The 20,372-nt window shown below is 36.5% G+C and overlaps 1 non-coding gene across 1 annotated transcript; it reads right to left on the bottom strand.

The window, feature by feature from the left end:
- Nucleotides 1–19,420: 19,420 nt before the first annotated feature.
- LOC132608455 (small nucleolar RNA R71) lies at nt 19,421–19,526 on the bottom strand. Its single transcript, XR_009570374.1, has one exon. It is a non-coding gene; the product is annotated as a small nucleolar RNA R71 (small nucleolar RNA).
- Between the last annotated feature and the right edge of the window lie 846 nt (nt 19,527–20,372).

Raw genomic sequence — 20,372 nt, 5'->3', positions numbered from 1 at the left:
TTGAAAGTTAACAGTAAATAAACGCTATTATTAAATGTGCGAAAATAGATGCGATGCGTGTGCATAGGATGGCAAAAATGCTGAAATGCTTATAATGCAAATTATAACAATACTGGTAATAATGATAATAATAATAGTAGTAGTAGTAGTCACGGTAATAAAAATAAAAGATAATAACAGTAGTGACTACAATAGGATAATGAGACGTCGGTATTAATAAAAGTTAATAATTATAGTAAAATATAAATAATTATTTCTTAAGTTGCCAAAAATATTAGAAGCGTAAATAAGTATTTTGGGGAAGACGGGACAAAATTGGGTGTCAACAAATGACTCATTAAGTCCTTCTTTAATCCTTCAGATTTTCGACCTATATAAACCCATCTTCTTGGTGAATTGTTGACACACTGAAAAATTCCTTCTTTTTATCTTTTCCTCTTGAGTTGATTTTTGAGCAATTGGTTTTGTGCAACTCCAAACTTCCAACCACTAGTGCAAGTGTTTGGAAGTGTTGTGGAACCTTGGGAAGTGACTGAGCTAAACAATTTACACCACAGTCGGTCCGAAATCGCTTTCAAGACAGTGTCTTGCCATGACGCAACGTTCATCTGATAAGTTGATTCTATCCTTTCGTTCATTTTTCTGATTGATATTGTTAAACAAATAAAAAATCTATAATTTTTACATGGTTCAACATGTGACAAAATTCCCTCAATCATTTGGGTTTTCATCCCAACCATCCCCTCAAGTCTCAAATAAGTATACAAACTTATTTAAAGTTTCAAAACACAAATTTAATCTCATTTTAATAAAATTAAGAATCGAATTACTACAAATAATAATTTGCTATAATCAATATAATTATATAGACAGTATAAAATTCTTTACACTATGAATATATAGCTTAAATTCTCTCGATAATGGTTAATGAAACTAACATATCCATAACTTTATGTCGACCGTCTTCTACTACCCTTACACGACAATTAGTATCTTACCTGTCAATTTACTTTCTATATGACAAGAGACAAAAAGGGATAAGAAAAAGTAAGGAGTAAATTTGCGAGTACAAATTAAAGATGGAGCTCGAAAGTAGTTCGGTATGATCTCTCTGAATCTACCCCTTCATGAAATCTCCCGCATTAAAGGGGAATGAGATGTAGGGCCGATAAAAATTTATTCGCACCCAATTTCACACTCAATATAAGACATCCAGATTGGGTGACAGTATCTTCTTATTAATTCGTTAAAATAATTTGATAGACTTCCAGATTTTTAAATAAGTTAACCTCCTATTTTACTCTTAAGGGTAAGCTTTTATATCCATGCAAATGTTATGATATATTTAATATTACAAGTTTTAAAAGTCTTATTGTCACCTGAATGTTGTGACATATTTAAGATTACAAATTTTACAAGTCTTTATTTTCTTAAAAATTGTTGTCAAGTCAAACTATGTCACGTAAATTGAAATGCGCTTAATTATCACTTAATTTTCTTGATTTGATTGAACATTTGGTATGAGTAAATATTTCTGGTAGGATCTTGAGGTCGGTAGATATCAAAAGTTTGGAGCTGTAAGGTGGTGAATAGCCATGAAAAGTTATTCTGCAATTTATTGATCTACTAGTTGTCTTTTACTGTTGTATAAGTCACTTTCCCATTCACTAGCGCTGTCCATGGTATGTTTGCTTTACACATGCATCACCAAAATTTGAGAGCCTAGCTAGTTATAACCTTTTTGTCCCTCAAATTTTCATCATTATTTTTTCTACCCTTTGTTCTCTATAAAAGCACAAACCGTGTTCACCCTCTTTCTTCATTCCAATTTCAAGTATTACTCCCCTCACTACCTATACTAAGTATTTTTTTTTTAAAAAAATAAAAATAAAAATTATATAATAGTGGTGTTCGAGCTAGTTTGTACCTATCTTCACGTACGCGCTAAATTCTCTTTGATTTCAAGATGTCGGCCAAAGGCTGTGTGAAGCCAGAAATGACCAAGAATGCAAAGATCACAAGCAATTTTCAAAAGCAAAACTCAAGAAAAAGTGTTGATGGTACTACTAATGATGCAAGAAGTACCACTACTTGTAGCTTCAAGATGCCTAATAGATCCCAATTATCTCCTATGAAACTTTTCAAACACCTTGGAGGAAAGATGGCTGCAGTTGTGAAGATGATGTCTTCTTCAAGTAGGAGAAGTTGTAGGAAAGTTACTAATTCCTCAGAGAAAGGAGCAATTTCTGCTAAGTCATCTACTACTCTTCCCAATATTATTGATTCTCATAGAGCTGAGGCAATTGATGATTGCATCCAGTTCATTAATTCATCTTCTTCCTTGCCAAGATCTAACTCTGTGTCGTAAGAATTTCTTGGTAAGGAGTGTTTTACCGTCTGATTTACATTAATTAGCCACTTATTTGGTTTTGTACCTATAAGTTGGTCATATTTGTAAAACTAGACGCGCAGTTTGAATATTAGTTTTGAATAATGACTTTCTGGTCAGGTGGCTATTATCGAGGTCACTATCAAACTTCATATCACTGATTTAATTTCAAAAAAGTGGTTCAACTTTCAAATACATAGTCAAGAAGGTGACTGTTTGTCTAAATCAGCATTTCTACCCTCTTAATGAGTCTATCTCACATGAATTCAGATTAAATGGATCAATAAATTTCAGTATTCCTAAGACAATAGAGTTTGGTGCATAATATTATGCAAATTCTTGGTGCATATGAGTACATCGGATTAGTTTTCGTTCTTGGTCATTCAACCCCTAATTGCGACGACCTAGTAAGAGCGTTCTACCAACTGAGTTATATTTCGGAGCCAACTGGAATATATTCATATGCTTCTTTTATCATATGCTTCTTTTATTCTTTTTTCTGCCACAATTGTACTTGTTTATGTGTCAGTTGGATAGCAAGTAAGCGCACACAAGCACGATTATATCGAAATATGCGCAAGTTGATCTGGTAGTGTCATTTACACATCCTAAGTAGTAATTATTTCTATGTACCAGCAAGTTAATTCCCATTATGAATCTCCCTCCTCCCTAATAATGGAAGTCATGATGGTCTCCATGATTGCTGTCACTAGAATGCTAATTTCTGCATTAAGAAATTTCCATTTGTGTAGATCTTGAAATTACTTTCTAGTGATTTTGCCAACTCACAACTTTTGCTTTATAGTTATTTGGTTTGCTAAGTACGTCATTAAAGTCACTGTAGTCAAGCCTTTCTGCACGTGTTAGTAATTTTATAGGAATCAGTAAGCTACAAATGAACCGTTTGGCCATAAAAAAAGTAATTCAATATAAGCAAATAGTCAAACAAAAAATGACTTTCAAATCCTTTTTTTTTTTAAGAAACTGAAATTAATGTCCAAATACTAACCATTATTTAAAATAGAGAAAAGACATGTTTTAACCCCTGAACTTGGCACGAAAACTCACTTTAGCAACTAAACTTAATTTCTATTTATTTACCCCCCTTAACAACTTACGTTTCAATTGTTTTCCACCCCAAATGCTGACGTGGCAAAAAAAAAAAAAAAAAAAAAAAATTAAGAGAGTGAAAAACAAAAAAAATTGACCCGCTCATATATATATATATATATATATATATATATATATATATATATATATATTATAAATTAAAAAATAAAATAAAAGTTATACAATTAAAAAATAAAATAAACATTATACAATTAAAAAATAAAATAAAAATAAAAACCATCACCATCTTCTTCACAATCCCCCTCCCACTCCACAACCCCACCCACCATCTTCTTCCCAATCCACCGCCCCGCCCCCCCCCCCCCCCCCCCGCGCGCCCCCCGCCCCCGCCACACCCCCCCCCCCCCCTCAGCTGCTTCTTCTTTTCATTTTCACCATTTTTTGGTTTCTTGATTTTGATTTTGATTTTCTTTCAAAAATAAAGTTATGGAAGAAATGGGTTTGCTAATAATGGTGATGGAAGAAATGAGTTTGCTAGAAATGGTGGTGGTTGTGGATGTTGGTATTTTGATTTTCTTTAAAAAATAAAGTTATGGAAGAAATGGGTTTGCTATAATGGTGGTGGAAGAAATGAATTTGCTAGAAATGGTGGTGGTTGTGGATGTGGGTATTTTGATTTTCTTTCAAAAATAAAGTTATGGAAGAAATGAGTTTGCTAATAATGGTGGTGGAAGAAATGGGTTTGCTAGAAATGGTGGTGGTTGTGGATGTGGGTTAAAGATGGTGGTGGTGATTTTTTTTCTTTTAAGGAATTTGATGAAATTTGGTGGGGAGATGATGGTGGTGGTGGGTGTGGGTTAAAGATGATGGTGATGATTTGTTTTTTAAGGGCAGTTCGTCCAATTTTTTGCGGAGGCGGCGGCATGGTGGTTGATAAAAGTAGGGTGCGGATGAGGAGAAAGAAGAAGAAAGGGAAAGAAAAAAAATAATAAAAGAAAAACAAAAAATGATGTGTTGGTAATTTTGACATGACAATGATGTGGCAACGACGTGACAATGATGTGGCAATGACGTGGCGCGAGTGTAATACACCTCTCATTGTGAGAGTAATATTATTTTTTTAGGGTGAAAAATAATTGAAACGTAAGTTGTTAAGGGGGGTAAATAAATAGAAGTTAAATTTAGTTGCTAAAGTGAGTTTTCGTGCCAAGTTCAGGAGTTAAAACACGTCTTTTCTCTTTAAAATATTTTGATCAAAATCTAAACAATTACACCAATCTGATACTTGATCGAGGGGAAAAGCTTGACCAAAGTAGTTTACTAGCAATAGTAAATGTTGAAAGGCAAAAGCAGTAGAAGCAGAATGTAGATATAGATTGGTGTGGTAGATCCAAATGGGGAATGGTCACATGTCAGATGCATGTAACAAATTAATGGACAGTGAATGTAGATATATCTAGGCTTAATGCATATGCAGCCCCATGAACTTGTCTCTTTTTTTCATTTTGACACTTCAACTAAGTGTTGTTCCTATTGAACTCCTGAACTCGTCCTCAAGTGTGTATATCAAACCCTCTAAATATGATTTTTATTAGAAGCAAAAAATAAATTGTGGTAATGAAGGTAAAGTAATATTTTAGACGTGTGGTAAGCTATTCTTTAGGTCATGGATGTATCGGTTTCTGCTGGTTCTGCTCTTTCACTGCCAGCTTAATTAAGAGCTTACTTTTTTTTTCCCTCTCAATTGCTGCTAATCTTAGCTAAAGAATGACATAATTAAATTAGAATATATATATATATATATATATATTAGCATGTTGCTACATTGAAGATATAATACTATGTAAGTCAGATTGTGTTTGATAGACACACTTGAGGACGAGTTCAGGGGTTCAATAGGAACATCACTTAGTTGAGGTGTCAAAATGGAAAAAAAGGGCAAGTTCAAGGGGCTGCATATGCATTAAGCCATATATCTATTACTGTTAGGTAAAATACACAGATAAACCCTTTAAACTTGTCAGTAAATTTCTTTTAGATACTTAAACTACGGTGTGTTCTAATTGAACATCTGAATATGTGATAAAATGTTTCTAATTTTATAGGAATCAGTAAGCTACAAATGAACCGTTTGGCCATAAAAAAAGTAATTCAATATAAGCAAATAGTCAAACAAAAAATGACTTTCAAATCCTTTTTTTTTTTTTAAGAAACTGAAATTAATGTCCAAATACTAACCATTATTTAAAATAGAGAAAAGACATGTTTTAACCCCTGAACTTGGCACGAAAACTCACTTTAGCAACTAAACTTAACTTCTATTTATTTACCCCCCTTAACAACTTACGTTTCAATTGTTTTCCACCCCAAATGCTGACGTGGCAAAAAAAAAAAAAAAAAAAGCATAATAATTAAAAGAGTGAAAAACAAAAAAAATGGATCCGCTCATATATATATATTATTATAAATTAAAAAATAAAATAAAGGTTATACAATTAAAAAATAAAATAAACATTATACAATTAAAAAATAAAATAAAAATAAAAACCATCACCATCTTCTTCACAATCCCCCTCCCACTCCACAACCCCACCCACCATCTTCTTCCCACTCCACAGCCCCCCCCCCCCCCCCCCCCTCAGCTGCTTCTTCTTTTCATTTTCACCATTTTTTGGTTTCTTGATTTTGATTTTGATTTTCTTTCAAAAATAAGGTTATGGAAGAAATAGGTTTGCTAATAATGGTGGTGGAAGAAATGGGTTTGCTAGAAATGGTGGTGGTTGTGGATGTTGGTATTTTGATTTTCTTTCAAAAATAAAGTTATGGAAGAAATGAGTTTGCTAGAAATGGTGGTGGTTGTGAATGTGGGTTAAAGATGGTGGTGGTGATTTTTTTTCTTTTAAGGAATTTGATGAAATTTGGTGGGGAGATGATGGTGGTGGTGGTGGGTGTGGGTTAAAGATGATGGTGATGATTTTTTTTTAAGGGCAGTTCGTTCAATTTTTTGCGGCGGAGGCGGCGACATGGTAGTTGATAAAAGTAGGGTGAGGATGAGGAGAAAGAAGAAGAAAGAGAAAGAAAAAAAATAATAAAAGAAAAACAAAAAATGATGTGTTGGTAATTTTGACATGACAATGATGTGGCAACGACGTGACAATGATGTGGCAATGACGTGGCGCGAGTGTAATACACCTCCCATTGTGAGAGTGATATTATTTTTTTAGGGTGAAAAATAATTGAAACGTAAGTTGTTAAGGGGGGTAAATAAATAGAAGTTAAGTTTAGTTGCTAAAGTGAATTTTCGTGCCAAGTTCAGGAGTTAAAACATGTCTTTTCTCTTTAAAATATTTTGATCAAAATCTAAACAATTACACCAATCTGATACTTGATCGAGGGGAAAAGCTTGACCAAAGTAGTTTACTAGCAATAGTAAATGTTGAAAGGCAAAAGCAGTAGAAGCAGAATGTAGATATAGATTGGTGTGGTAGATCCAAATGGGGAATGGTCACATGCCAGATGCATGTAACAAATTAATGGACAGTGAATGTAGATATATCTAGGCTTAATGCATATACAGCCCCCTGAATTTGTCCCTTTTTTTCATTTTAACACTTCAACTAAGTGTTGTTCCTATTGAACTCCTGAACTCGTCCTCAAGTGTGTATATCAAACCCTCTAAATATGATTTTTATTAGAAGCAAAAAATAAATTGTGGTAATGAAGGTAAAGTAATATTTTAGACGTGTGGTAAGCTATTCTTTAGGTCATGGATGTATCGGTTTCTGCTGGTTCTGCTCTTTCACTGCCAGCTTAAATAAGAGCTTACTTTTTTTTCCCCTCTCAATTGCTGCTAATCTTAGCTAAAAAATGGCATAATTAAATTAGAATATATATATATATATATATATATATTAGCATGTTGCTACATTGAAGATATAATACTATGTAAGTCAGATTGTGTTTGATAGACACACTTGAGGACGAGTTCAGGGGTTCAATAGGAACAACACTTAGTTGAAGTGCCAAAATGGAAAAAAGGGGCAAGTTCAAGGGGCTGCATATGTATTAAGCCATATATCTATTACTGTTAGGTAAAATACACGGATAAACCCTTTAAACTTGTCAGTAAATTTCTTTTAGATACTTAAACTACGGTGTGTTATAATTGAACATCTGAATATGTGATAAAATGTTTCTAATTAAACACTTCTGACTCAAAATTTTGAAAAAGTCTTATTTGCGTGCTCTTAAATGTCCACTACATAGATAAATTAACCACTCAAAATATGTTACCTCCTTAAATTATACGCATTAACCTCAATCTGTAAAACACCATGCATGTTCGAATTGATGTTAAATTAAAGTGTATAATTAAAGGAGGAGGCTTATGTGTTGTGATTAACTTATCTACATAACATACATTTGTGAAAACACGCACTTAAACTGTTTCAAAATATGAGTCATATATAAGTGTTTAATAAAACAATTGATCATGTGTTCAGGGGCTCAACTAAACATGATATGATTTGAGTATCTAAATAGATTTTACTGACAAATTTAAGGGATTATCGATGTAGTCATTGCTTTTAACTTAATTCAGTTTACACATGTATAGTCGCAATATTTTATATATGCATATTAATTCCACGCTCATTGTCATGAAAACTAGCAAAGGAGGAGGAGGTGGCTTCGCCACTACACAAAGAATTAATAGTAATAATTACAATAAACACCAAAAGACTGTAGCATAAATGGTTGCCATCCTTCCTTTTTTATTCAGAGTTTTGGTAAAGAAAATGCTTTTATCCCCTTAATAGACTTATTCGACGCAAACCAGATCAGTTTGTTACAAAACAATACTAATACAAGTACCACCAACAGGTGTGGTGGACATTTGAGATCTTCCACATTCTTTAGCTAGAATTTTCATGTTTGAGCGCCCTTAGGATCAAATAAAGAGTCTTTTGCTAATTTTTCTTTAATCTCCCTTAGAAAATTTAATAACCTATGCCACGATATTAGTGGCTTAGTTCTTCACGCTTTCCGTGGACCTTTTTTATTAATAAAGATAAGGAGCGTGGGGGGAGCACCGAAGTAAAGTGTCGGGGTCAGGATTTAACCTTTATGGATTCTAAACTCTAGAATAACGATATCAAGCGTTGAAAATGGGTCTGAATTTAAGTGTAGCACATATTTTGTCGATTTATTAATACAAATGCAGTATTTTGACCAAAATTACTAGGTTCGGCCGAAACTCATACCTAGCCAAAAAGCTGAGTTCTTTCGTTCGACCGCACCCCCCCCCCCCCCCCCTCCACTAAAAACCCTATGGTCGAGTTTTTTACCCGTCTTGTCTCTTCTCTCTTGATGAATATATCAATATCCTTGCTTTGTCCGGCGCAAATTCAAATTAACCGTGTGAGTAACTTCAGACGACTAAGGGTTAAAATGAGAATATAGATAGTACGTACAATAGTTATGTATTAGAGTGTGAGATAGGGAGGAGCAAAGCACATGGAGGTGTTACACAAATAGGAAAAAATGCATGATTGTCTTGGCCATGTCGTACAGACTAGTCTTCTGAGCATGTCTCTATGCCTTGATGGGATAGTGCTGGATGGCTAGGGTTTTGGTGATCGGTCCCCATCATAGATTCAGGTTGATCAAGACTCATGTCTGCCCCCTGTCCTCATTATGTGTTTTTGGTCCCAGTTCCCTCGTCTTTTTTTTTTACTGCAAATCCGTCGGAAATTCGCTTGTCGGAAATGTTTCAAACGGGACTTTTGTCGAAAATCTCATATTTCTGACGGTGTTTCAATGGGAACATTCGCCGGAAACTCAAGCTTACTTAGTACTTTCTCTGTCCCAATTTATATAATGACGTTTTATTGGTACAGAATTTAAGAAATAAAGAAATACGTTTGGAACTATTGTGGTCTAAAATAATTAGTTATAAATAGTTGTATGACTATAAGTCATCTCATCAAGGGTAAATAAGCAATTTAAAGTTACATTGTTACCAAATATATAAAATTAACATTCTATTTGAAACTGGCTAGTAACAAAAGAGTGTCACAAAAATTAGGATGAAGGAAGTATATATTTATATGGAGCTTGATTCACAATTTTAAATTGATGAGTTCGACTTATAAGATTTTTAGTTAATTCTATAATAATTTTAAAATTATAAGCTCATATCTAATATTTATTGAACTATTTGTGGAGTTGAACAATAAAATTTATACTCATCTCCTAGTCTCTTTTTAATTTACAGAATGACTAATAAATAGTCCAATTTTTTGTTTTCATCCTTAGACACGTAGCTCTGATCCAAGCTACGAGTCAAAATTGCTTCATCATGAGCTATTTAAAACTTATCAAAATTTGGTGTTGTCACCTCTGTACTTTAATTGGGTCATTAAGAAAAACGGTTTGAGGGAACTTGTGATCAAACCTTTGAGTGGGATATGACTAGCATAATTTTGTTTGCTTCGACGGTAAAAGAAAGCTTTTGTTGTTGATGAATAGTACTTTGTTTTATTTCATATCATCTAATTTGGTTATTTCATATCACATAATTTGGTTGGGTACCATTTATGCATGGTTAAATAACCCAATATTTTGGTTTCATTCTTAGACTAGTTAGCTAGTAGCTTTTATCCAAGGCTAAGAGTCAAATTTTGTTGAAGAGTCCCGCATCATATATAAAATGAATGGGTGGTCATCTCCCTATATGATTTTGGGTAATCCTCCCCTCTTGAATAGCTTTTGGTTGATTTAGACCCAAGATTCATCTTTTATCACAACAAGACTTATCCCAATTTTTGTTTCCCGATGTTTGGCGTGGGGTGGGGTGTTGAAGAGTCCCACGTTGAATGAAAAAGGGATGAATGATCTCCTTATTATATGATCTTAGACAATTCTTCCCTTCTTGAACTAGCTTTGGGTTGAGTTAAGCCCAAGATCTATTTCTTTACAAATTTACTTCCATATGGAATTTCTCATTTAACTGGAAAAAAAATCAACCTTAATGCCATAAGACTTTTTTTTCCTTATGGCATTAAGGAGCCTTGACGTATTTCGAATTACCATCAGGAGTGTGGTGAGATTATTAGGATCCTTCCACATTTAACTAGATGTTTTGAATTTAAACTCTGGAAGTAGAGAACTTCTTGGTAAAAAATGTTTTACCTCCTTAATGGTTCTACTCGACGCAAATCTAGATTGGTCGAGTAAGTGGGCTTCAACACTAGATGGTCAAACTAAAAAGAAAAAAAAAAGACTTACTTCAAACTAAAAGTAATCCGATTAGAACTTATAATCAACAAATCAATGGTCATAAGCCTACCTCAAGCCTTACAAGAGAACTGTGAAGCATCAAACCAATGACTAAAATTAGAAAAAGAAATGGGATAAGTGAAAAAAATTACCGAATTGCTGTCAAACTTCTTAAAGAGGAGGACATATAATGTCAACTGAAGATTGCAAACATTTATTGGAAACTCAAAAATGTTACTGTTAAACATATTTGGAGAGAGGCCGACCAATATGCATTTTTTTTTTTTTTTCAAATGAAGATCACAAAAACGAAGGACATTTAATTTGCTAAGGAAGTAATTTCTTTTCCTTACATATTTGAAACATGCAACCTATGAAAGATATTAAAAAATTATTTAGTCAAACTCCAATTATGTACCGAAAAGAAATTTATAAATCTGATAGAAAAGTAACTACTACTATTAATTCTAGAAAATGCGACAGAACCATTTACTTCCGTCTTCAAATGTTGGAGAAACGGGTAAATAGCCACTTTTTTTTTACTTCTAATCAAGCTTTTGATACTGTTTTAAACTAATTGAATTTTAACCACTTTTTAATATGAATATTATCTGGACGATTATATCCTTAGACTAAAACACGAAAACCTTATAACTTCGGATATGCCCTACACAACTTGAAATATAAGGGATCGAAGAAATGTTTCTATAGTTTGAACTGATACAGTTCAAACTCCTGAAAAAATCCCGGAGTTTGAAATATGCAGTTCAAACTCCAGAATAATCTATAGAGTTTTTATCAGTTCAAACTCTAAGAATTTTTCATGGAGTGTGAGTTCACTTTTATAAGTTCGAACTTTAAGATATATACTAAACTCAAGGAAATGTTCCTATAGTTAGAACTAATATGGTTCAAATTCCTGGAAAAAATCCCGGAGCAGTTCAAACTCCAGGACAATCTATAGAGTTTCAATGTTTATTAGTTCAAAGTCCAAGGATTTTTCATGGAGTTTGAGTTCAATTTTATAAGTTTGAATGCTAAGATATATACTAAACTCCATGATAGGGTCCTGTTCATCAGTTGTATATGTTGACACTGGCACGTGTATGTTTTGATGCTTGACAAAGTGAATGAACCAGGTCAATGGACATGGTCTATCTTAGTAACAGATGCGAGACAAAGTGAATGAACCAGGTCCATGAACATGTTCTAGCTCAGAGTCCTGCTGCGAGTAGAATTCTTAAATTAAAAGATTCTGAGGTAGGGACTTGGTGAACAATTTACAGGAGTCCTTGCCTTAATTATTTGGGATGAACTTCAGTTTCTCTTGAAGAAGCTAACGCACTCACATAGAGAGAAAAACATAATTCAAGCGAATACAGTCAAAACAATATTTGTGAGTTCTGATTCTTGAAGTGCGACCTGATACAAAGAACAAGATTGAAGAACCCGTTTCATTGTGTAATGTTTTACAGTCTTCAAGTCTAGAATCTTGTATTAGGATTGTTTATCGAGTTGTACCTTTCCAGCTTTCCCAGAAGCAATTGTTATAGGTATAAACACTTGTCAAATTTAGCTTCAAGTTGAGGGAAACTTGAAGTAGGCTCAATAGGCTAGGGAGATTATTGAGATAGGAATCACAGTTAGTTCCTAGGTTGCAGATTTGTAATCTAAATTTGCAAAGGCTCACATTTGTATTGGATTTTTGGGATAAATCATGCGGAGGTGTAGGTCGTGTTTTTTTCACACTTGTGAGCGGGTGGTTTCCACATAAAAATATTGTGTCTGTAAGATAATATTTGCCGTGATTATTCTCATTCCTTGAATAGGTTAATATACAGCATTTACAACATAGTTGTAGGCTACAAATTAGGAACTAATTTGACTAATTAATTCTAACATACGCTATCCTAAAATAGAAGATTACAAAATATATTTGACTAAATATTTACATATTCTAACGCACCCCCGCAGTCGAAGCGGGAGGTTTACGAACGGTTAGACTGTCCCGAAAATCATCAAATAGTACGCGCGGAAGACCTTTGGTGAAGATGTCGGCAATCTGATAACGGGACGGAACATGTAGGACACGAACCTCTCCACGTCTAACCTTTTCACGAACAAAGTGAATGCCCATTTCAATATGCTTGGTACGTTGATGTTGTACCGGATTTCCAGACAAGTAAATGGCACTCACATTGTCACAATAGACCAAAGTTACTTTACGAATAGGACAATTGAGTTCAAGCAACAGATTACGAATCCAACAAGATTCAGAGCCAACATTAGCAACCCCTCTGTACTCAACTTCAGCACTAGACTTAGATAGAGAAGGTTGGCACTTGGAAGACCAAGAAATCAAGTTATCCCCAAAAAATACACAATAACCCGATGTGGAGCGTCGGGTGTCTGGACATCCTCCCCAATCAGCATCTGTATATGAAAGTAGTGACTGTAGAGAGGTTTTGTATAAGTGTGTACCAAAGTCAATCGTACCTCGAATGTAACGCAAAATGCGTTTTAATGCTTCCATATGCTCGACTTTGGGATCATGCATAAACAAGCAAACTTGTTGGACCGCGTATGATAAGTCTGGCCGAGTAAATGTCAAGTATTGCAAAGCACCTGCCAGACGACCATACTTCGTAGGATCTTCATACGGGGCGCTCGAAGTAGCGCTGAGTTTGCCTTTTGTATCAACTGTAGTGGGCAAGGCTTACATTGTGACATGCCTGCCCTGTCAAGAATATCCTCTGCATAAGAACTCTGAGACATGAATAGGCTGTTTTTGTCCCGGGAGACGACAATCCCCAAAAAATAGCTCAACGGACCCAAGTCTTTCATTGCAAATTCCGTAGCTAACTTGGACATAATACCTAGTCTGAGAGAGTCTGAAGATGCAGTTAGAATAATATCATCCACATATAACAAAATGTAAGCAGCGTCCTTTCCACGACAATAAGTGAAGAGGGAGTTGTCAGATGTACTATGCGAGAAACCAATGGTTGCCACATATTCAGCAAAACACTGATACCATGCCCGTGGTGCCTGTTTCAAGCCATAAAGAGACTTATGCAAGAGACAAACATGATTAGGATGAGCCGGATCCCGGAATCCCAGAGGCTGATACATATAAACGGTCTCATTAAAATTTCCATGTAAGAAAACATTCTTTACATCAAGTTGGTGAATGGGCCAAGAGTGAGATAAAGCAATAGTAAGAACCACACTGATAGTTGCCGGCTTGACCACCGGACTGAAAGTCTCGTCACAATCAACACCTTCCCGTTGAGACCTGCCATCACCTACAAGACGGGCTTTATGCCTCTCAAAAGAACCATCAGATTTCTTTTTATGCCGAAAAATCCATAAAGACCGAATAATATTAGCATTTGGAGGACGAGGGACCAACTCCCAAGTCTTACTATCAATAAGAGCATTATATTCATCTTGCATAGCATTTTTCCAATTCGGGTCATTAAGTACACCGACGGGATTCCGGGGAATAGGGGAGATGGAATTTTTGGTGGCACTTAAGGCTTGATTATGTTATTTCAAGTTCAGCTTAAATATCCCATGTTGACTACGTGTATTCATGCGATGAACAGGTGGGGGGCTGGCAGGGAGGGGGCTGCTGCCGTTGTGGGGGGCAGGCAGCGAGTGGGGGGCTGGCAGTGGCGGGACTGCCGGTTGGACCGCGGAAGGATTTGGAAGGAGCTGGCTGGCAGCTGGGTTGGTGGGAGGGTTTTGCTGGACAGACGACGAGGGAGGAGAAGAGATGGGTGAGCTCGAGTGTTGGGTTGCAGGAGGCGGAGCAGCGGCCTGATCATGCAACAAATGTATTCTCAAAGAGGAATTATCATCATCCAAAAACTCATACGAGGTAGAAGATGGACTATTTATTTGTGAAAATGGAAAGGAGTTTTCATCAAACCACACATGCCGAGCTATGATTATTTTTCGGCTCGATAAATCATAGCATTTGTACCCCCGATGATTAGAAGGATACCCCAGGAAAACACACGGAGTGGACCTAGATTGTAGCTTATGAATTTGTGTGGACGGAAAGAGAGGAAAGCATAGACAACCAAAAACTCGGAGATGAGAGTAGGATGGATTCTTTTGATAAAGAATCTGAGTGCGTGTCTTATATGCTAAGATTTTAGAAGGGAGAATATTGTGTAGGTACGTTGCCATGGCCAAGGCGTGATGCCAATAGGAGGGGGGCATAGATGCATGGGCAAGGAGTGTACGAACAATATTATTTATGGATTTAATTTTTCGTTCCGCCTTACCATTTTGGGGTGAGGTGTGCGGGCAAGAAAATCGGAAAAGCATCCCGTTTTGTTCACAAAATTTATGAAAAGGACCATTATCAAATTCATGCCCCTTGTCACATTGAAAGGTTTTGATTTCTTTTTCAAACTGAGTGCGAATGAAAATCCGGAAAGACAAGAAACAATCATAAACTTTGGACTTTGTTTTGATGGGAAAAGTCCAAAGAAAATTAGTATAATTGTCAAGAAATAAAACATAATATCTGTGACCAGAAGAGCTAAGAACAGGTGAAGTTCATAAATCACTATGAACAATGTCAAAGGGCATAGTAGTAGTTGAAAGAGAGTCATAAAAAGGCATTTTAATTAATTTCCCTAAAGGGCAAGAATGACAAACATAGTTTCGAGACTTATTACATTCAATCAAATTACTACTACGTAAAGAACTAAGAATTACATCCCCGGGATGACCTAAACGAGAGTGCCAAATATGAGGAGAGATGACGGTAAAAGCAGATGGTGCGGAAGGCGAGATGGCTCGATAATTTTTTAAGAATGGATAAAGATCACCAGAACTCTCACATCTCATGAGTTTGCTCCCCGTCCGGAAATCCTTCACAGAAAAGCCAAAAGGATCAAATTCAATAGAAACCATATTATCGATAGTAAATTTACGAACGGAAATAAGGTTTTTGATGAGTTTAGGTGCATGTAAAACATTTTTCATGTTTAAGGAGGGATTTACTTGAAGGGATGTATGACCACAACCACGAATCGGAATCATGTTACCATTACCAACAACAATGCCATTATTTTTGCTCAATTGATAGTAAGACGAGAGAGTACCTTGGGAGTTGGTCATGTGAGATGTGGCTCCGGTGTCCATGTACCAATTGTTGTCATCGGGCGGATTCAAAGACATTGTGTGCATAGCCTGATCAATATCCATGGGCGCATACCCACCATGTGGTGACGGGGCTGCCGAGTAGAATGACTGTGGAGGACGAGCACCAAGAACTCCCTGCTCCGAAGTATATAGTTACATAATTCATATATATTAGTATTAGGGAAAATACATAAACCCTCCCTCCCCCCCCCCCCCCAAACGTATACTCGGATTAATTATGACGCACCCAACCTTTGCGGACGACCTATTACCCCCCCCCCCCCCCCGGCCTTATTTTTTCTGTATTTTTGTACCCCTTTTTGACTGACGTGGCAAAAAAAAATTGATGCCCAGTTCCACACTCTCCGCCACATTGGTGCCACGTCAGTGCCACATTACTGCCACGTCATTGCCACATCACTGCCACTTTTCCTTTCTTTTTTTCATTTGATTTTTTGTTTTATTAATTATATTTACACTAATTAACCTCTAATTAACCATTAAACCATTAATTTTGTCTTCTTCATCACTAAACCCTTCTTCTTCTTCTTCATTTCAAGAAATCTATCAACCCATTTTCTTCCTCCATTAACACACACACGCATTCAACCCATTTTCTTCCTCCATTAACGCACACACATTCAACCCATTTTCTTTCTCCATTAACACACATACACATTCAACCCATTTCCTTCCTCCATTAACAACACGCATTCAACCCATTTTCTTCCTCTATTAACACACACACACACACACATTCAATCCATTTTCTTCTTCCATTAGCAACACATATTCAACCCATTTTCTTCCTCCATTAACACACACACATTCAACCCATTTTCTTCCTCCATTAACACACACATTCATTTGAAGGCAAATCAAACACAAAGATATCTCCTCCACCGAAATGGCATTATGTTTTAATGGGTCAGACCAGTGTTTTCTGCTGTTGTTGCTGCTGCCCCCCCCCCCCCCCCCCACCAAACCCGCTCCTCTTGCCCCACCCATTTGAAGAAATTGCCATTGACACTCATTTGAAGAAATTGCCATTTGAAGGACAAACTATGCAATTTCTTCCTTTCTAGGCTATGTTCAATCATGGCAGCGTTGGTGGCGTCGTTGTGGTAGTGGTGGTGGAGGCAGTGTGGCGGCAGTGGCGGTGGGGGTGGGGGTGGTTGAGAAGAAAGAAGAAGAAAGAGAAAAAGGAGAAAGAAGAATAAAGAGAAAAATAAATTGCAATTAGTACCTTTAATAATTGAAATGTGGAAGAAAGGGAGGGTGGGGGTGAGTGAGAGAATAAAATATTAATAAATTTTTAAAAATTAATTTTTATTAAAATATAAAAACTATTTTTACTGCTTTCACTCGCTATTAATTTTGTTTCCTGCGTCAGCCAAAAAAGGTACAAAAATATAGAAAAAATAAGGCCAGGGAGGGAAATAGGTCGCCCGCAAAGGTTGCGTGCGTCATAATTAATCCGAGTATACGTTGGGGGGTTATGTATTTTCCCTTAGTATTATAATAGTAACTAATGTGCCGCGGATTTGTGGCACATTCGACGCCTTTTTACTATGAATTTTGGTTGTTTTCAAGTAAGTCTGGTTCTTGTTAATATGTTTTGTTGTGTTTTAGGAAAACAATGGCCCAAAAGCAAAAAGCAAAGAACAAAGAAAAAATTGGCCAGAAATGAAGAATCGACGTTCCGTCGATCAGCCGACGAACCGTCCTTTGAAGCGTCGATAAGATCGATTTTCCAGTGATGACAAATTTGAAGACGACAAAGGACGGAGGCATCGACGAAGCGTCGAACTGATCGACGCTTCGTCGTTTGTATCGTCAAGCAGGATCTCTCAACAAGAAGAGAGAAAGACAGAATACTCGACGGACCGTCGAATAGAATACATTGCTGAAGGTACAAAGGACGGAGAAATTGACGGATCGTCGAACGATCGACGGTCTGTCGATCTTGCTATCAGGGGCAATTTTGTCAGTTGCTGTTGTGCGTTTTTGGAGCCTATTTAAAGAACATTTTAGGTTTTCTTTTAGCAGTCATATGGTAACCACGTGAACAAAGTTCCATTGGTGGGTGAGCATTGAATACTGTCCTTTTGGAGCTTAGTGAAGACAACAAGATTCCATTTTCCATCATCTTTATTATACTTTGTAAGCTTTATGTCTCATTTATTGCTTACTACTTTTGAGACCACAATGGGTAAGTAGTTTCTTTAATCAAAGTTGTGGACCCAAATGATGGGTGCTATGTAATGGGTGTCTAAAATTATATATATATATATATATATATATATATATATATATATATATATATATATATATATATATATATATATATATATAATGGGCTGTGATGTGTTTTATTATTTTTCATATTCATTGTTCATTAGTGGTTGCAAACACTTGTTCATGCACAAACCCTCGTTTATTTGGAAAGATGAACTAGGGTGTGATTTGAAATAATATAACAAGGACTCGGGGCGCTAACCCTCGTTTAATGAACTCGCTTAGGGATAAGATGAGTTTTACTTGGCATATTTAATCAATCTTATTTACAACTTTTCTGCATTTGGAAAAATCATGAAAAGAAATACTCTCTAACTATTGGACAATATTAGAAAGTGCATTAGAGATTAAGTGCATACATGACCCCGACCCATTAGAAATATATCATATTGACACCCATAGCATAACATCTAATCATCGCGGGGACACAACTTTGGTTCTCCAAATCCAAACAAGTTCCAAACACTTCAAAGTAGAGAACACAAACCAAATCTCTTTTCAAAATATTCGGAATAGGATTAAAGCCTTTAAAGACTAGTATCGCATACAATTAGTACCTTTTTCTCTCCATATTTCCTGTGGGATTCGACCCCAACCTTGTTTGGGTTACTATATTTGACAACGTCCGCTTTACGCCATTAATAGGTGTAATTTGAGCGAATCAAATTTTGGCGCCGTTGTCGGGGAATACAGTTTAGAAATTACTGATTGTTGGGTACTCTTCTTTAAAACTTTTTCTATTCCATCACACCTTGTTTGCTATTGTGGTGAACCAGGTGAACATGGCAGGAAGACAGAATCGGAATCCAGGAAACCAAGGTGGACTCCAAGTGAACTCACCTGCACCAGAAGAGGATGAGAATATATTTGCAAAATTCATCAGTGAAGCTGGTTATGCTTCTGCTGTGGTTCCTCCTAGAACTGGAAATACTACTTTCAAAATTGATAGTTCTATCTATCAGCTGCTAAAACTTGAAGGTTATTTCCGAAATTCTTCGGAGGATTGTCCACTCTGGCATTTGAAGAACTTTTTGCATGTGTGTGCTCAATAATCCCAAGGTGTTGTTTCTGCTGATGCACTTCGGTTACGGGTCTTTGAATATTCCTTGGCTGGCCAAGCAAGGGAATGGTATGAAAATCTCCCCATCAATTCTATTCATACCTAGAGCGAGTTAGCCCATACATTTTTGAAGAAGTGGTTCCCACCAAGCAAAAAGGCTGAGCTTCAGGATAAGATCTTTGAGTTCAAACAACTTCCGGGGGAACAATTATATTCGGTATGGGAGCGTTTCAAATACTATCTAGCTCAATCTCCAACTCATGAGTTTCCGGATGCTATTCTCACCGAGAAGTTCTACAAGGGGTTAGATACAATGAATCAAATTGCTGTCAATACTGCAGCTGGGGGATGCTTCGTGGACAAATCATTTGTCAGCATTTCCAGGTTGCTCGATAAGCTCACCACGCACAACCAAGCTTGGCACTCAAGTGATAGTGAAATCCTGTCATATGGTAGTCCCTCTGCTGCCGCGGTGGCCAAAGAAAATCATGAGCGAGATCATGCTTTTGCTCAATTGCAAACCACAGTGGATTTGTTGTCAAAGAGGCTTACGGAGAAAGAAGCTAAAATTGTGAATGTTGTCGAAGAGATGCCATCTCATGCTCCCGGAATGTACCAAGTCTTGGAGGAAGCTTATCTACAGGGGCAACCACAATGTGAGGATGCTAATTATATTGATCACTCTCAAGGGGGTTATCAAAAGCAATGGAGACCCCAACAACAAAGCAATCAATATGGCCGAAATGAACATGGTGGTTCGGACATGAGGGATTACAACAACAACAATTATGGTAATCGGAACTCCAATGCCTATGTTCCACCAAAGGGCCGTACTTCTAACTCTCAAAATTGGCGAGAAGGTCCTTCCAATGATTAAGGGACCTCTCGAATGGAATCTATGCTTGAAAAGATATTGGACAACCAGCATAAGAGGGACAAGAAGATGGAAAATTTGACCGAAGTGGTAGGCTCTCACACCGCTTCGATTCATAAACTTGAGTCACAAATGTGAGATATTTCTCGTGGGCAACATCCACCACAAAGAGGGGGCCTTCCTAGCGACACAATTTTGAACCCAAGGGGTAGTGGAGGTGATCACATTGCCTCGTGCAA

Source organism: Lycium barbarum, chromosome 8 (genome assembly GCF_019175385.1).
Source record: "Lycium barbarum isolate Lr01 chromosome 8, ASM1917538v2, whole genome shotgun sequence".
Classification (NCBI taxonomy): Eukaryota; Viridiplantae; Streptophyta; class Magnoliopsida; order Solanales; family Solanaceae; genus Lycium; species Lycium barbarum.
The sequence above is the reverse complement of the archived record's forward strand: the minus strand, read 5'-3'. Positions and strand labels throughout refer to the sequence as shown.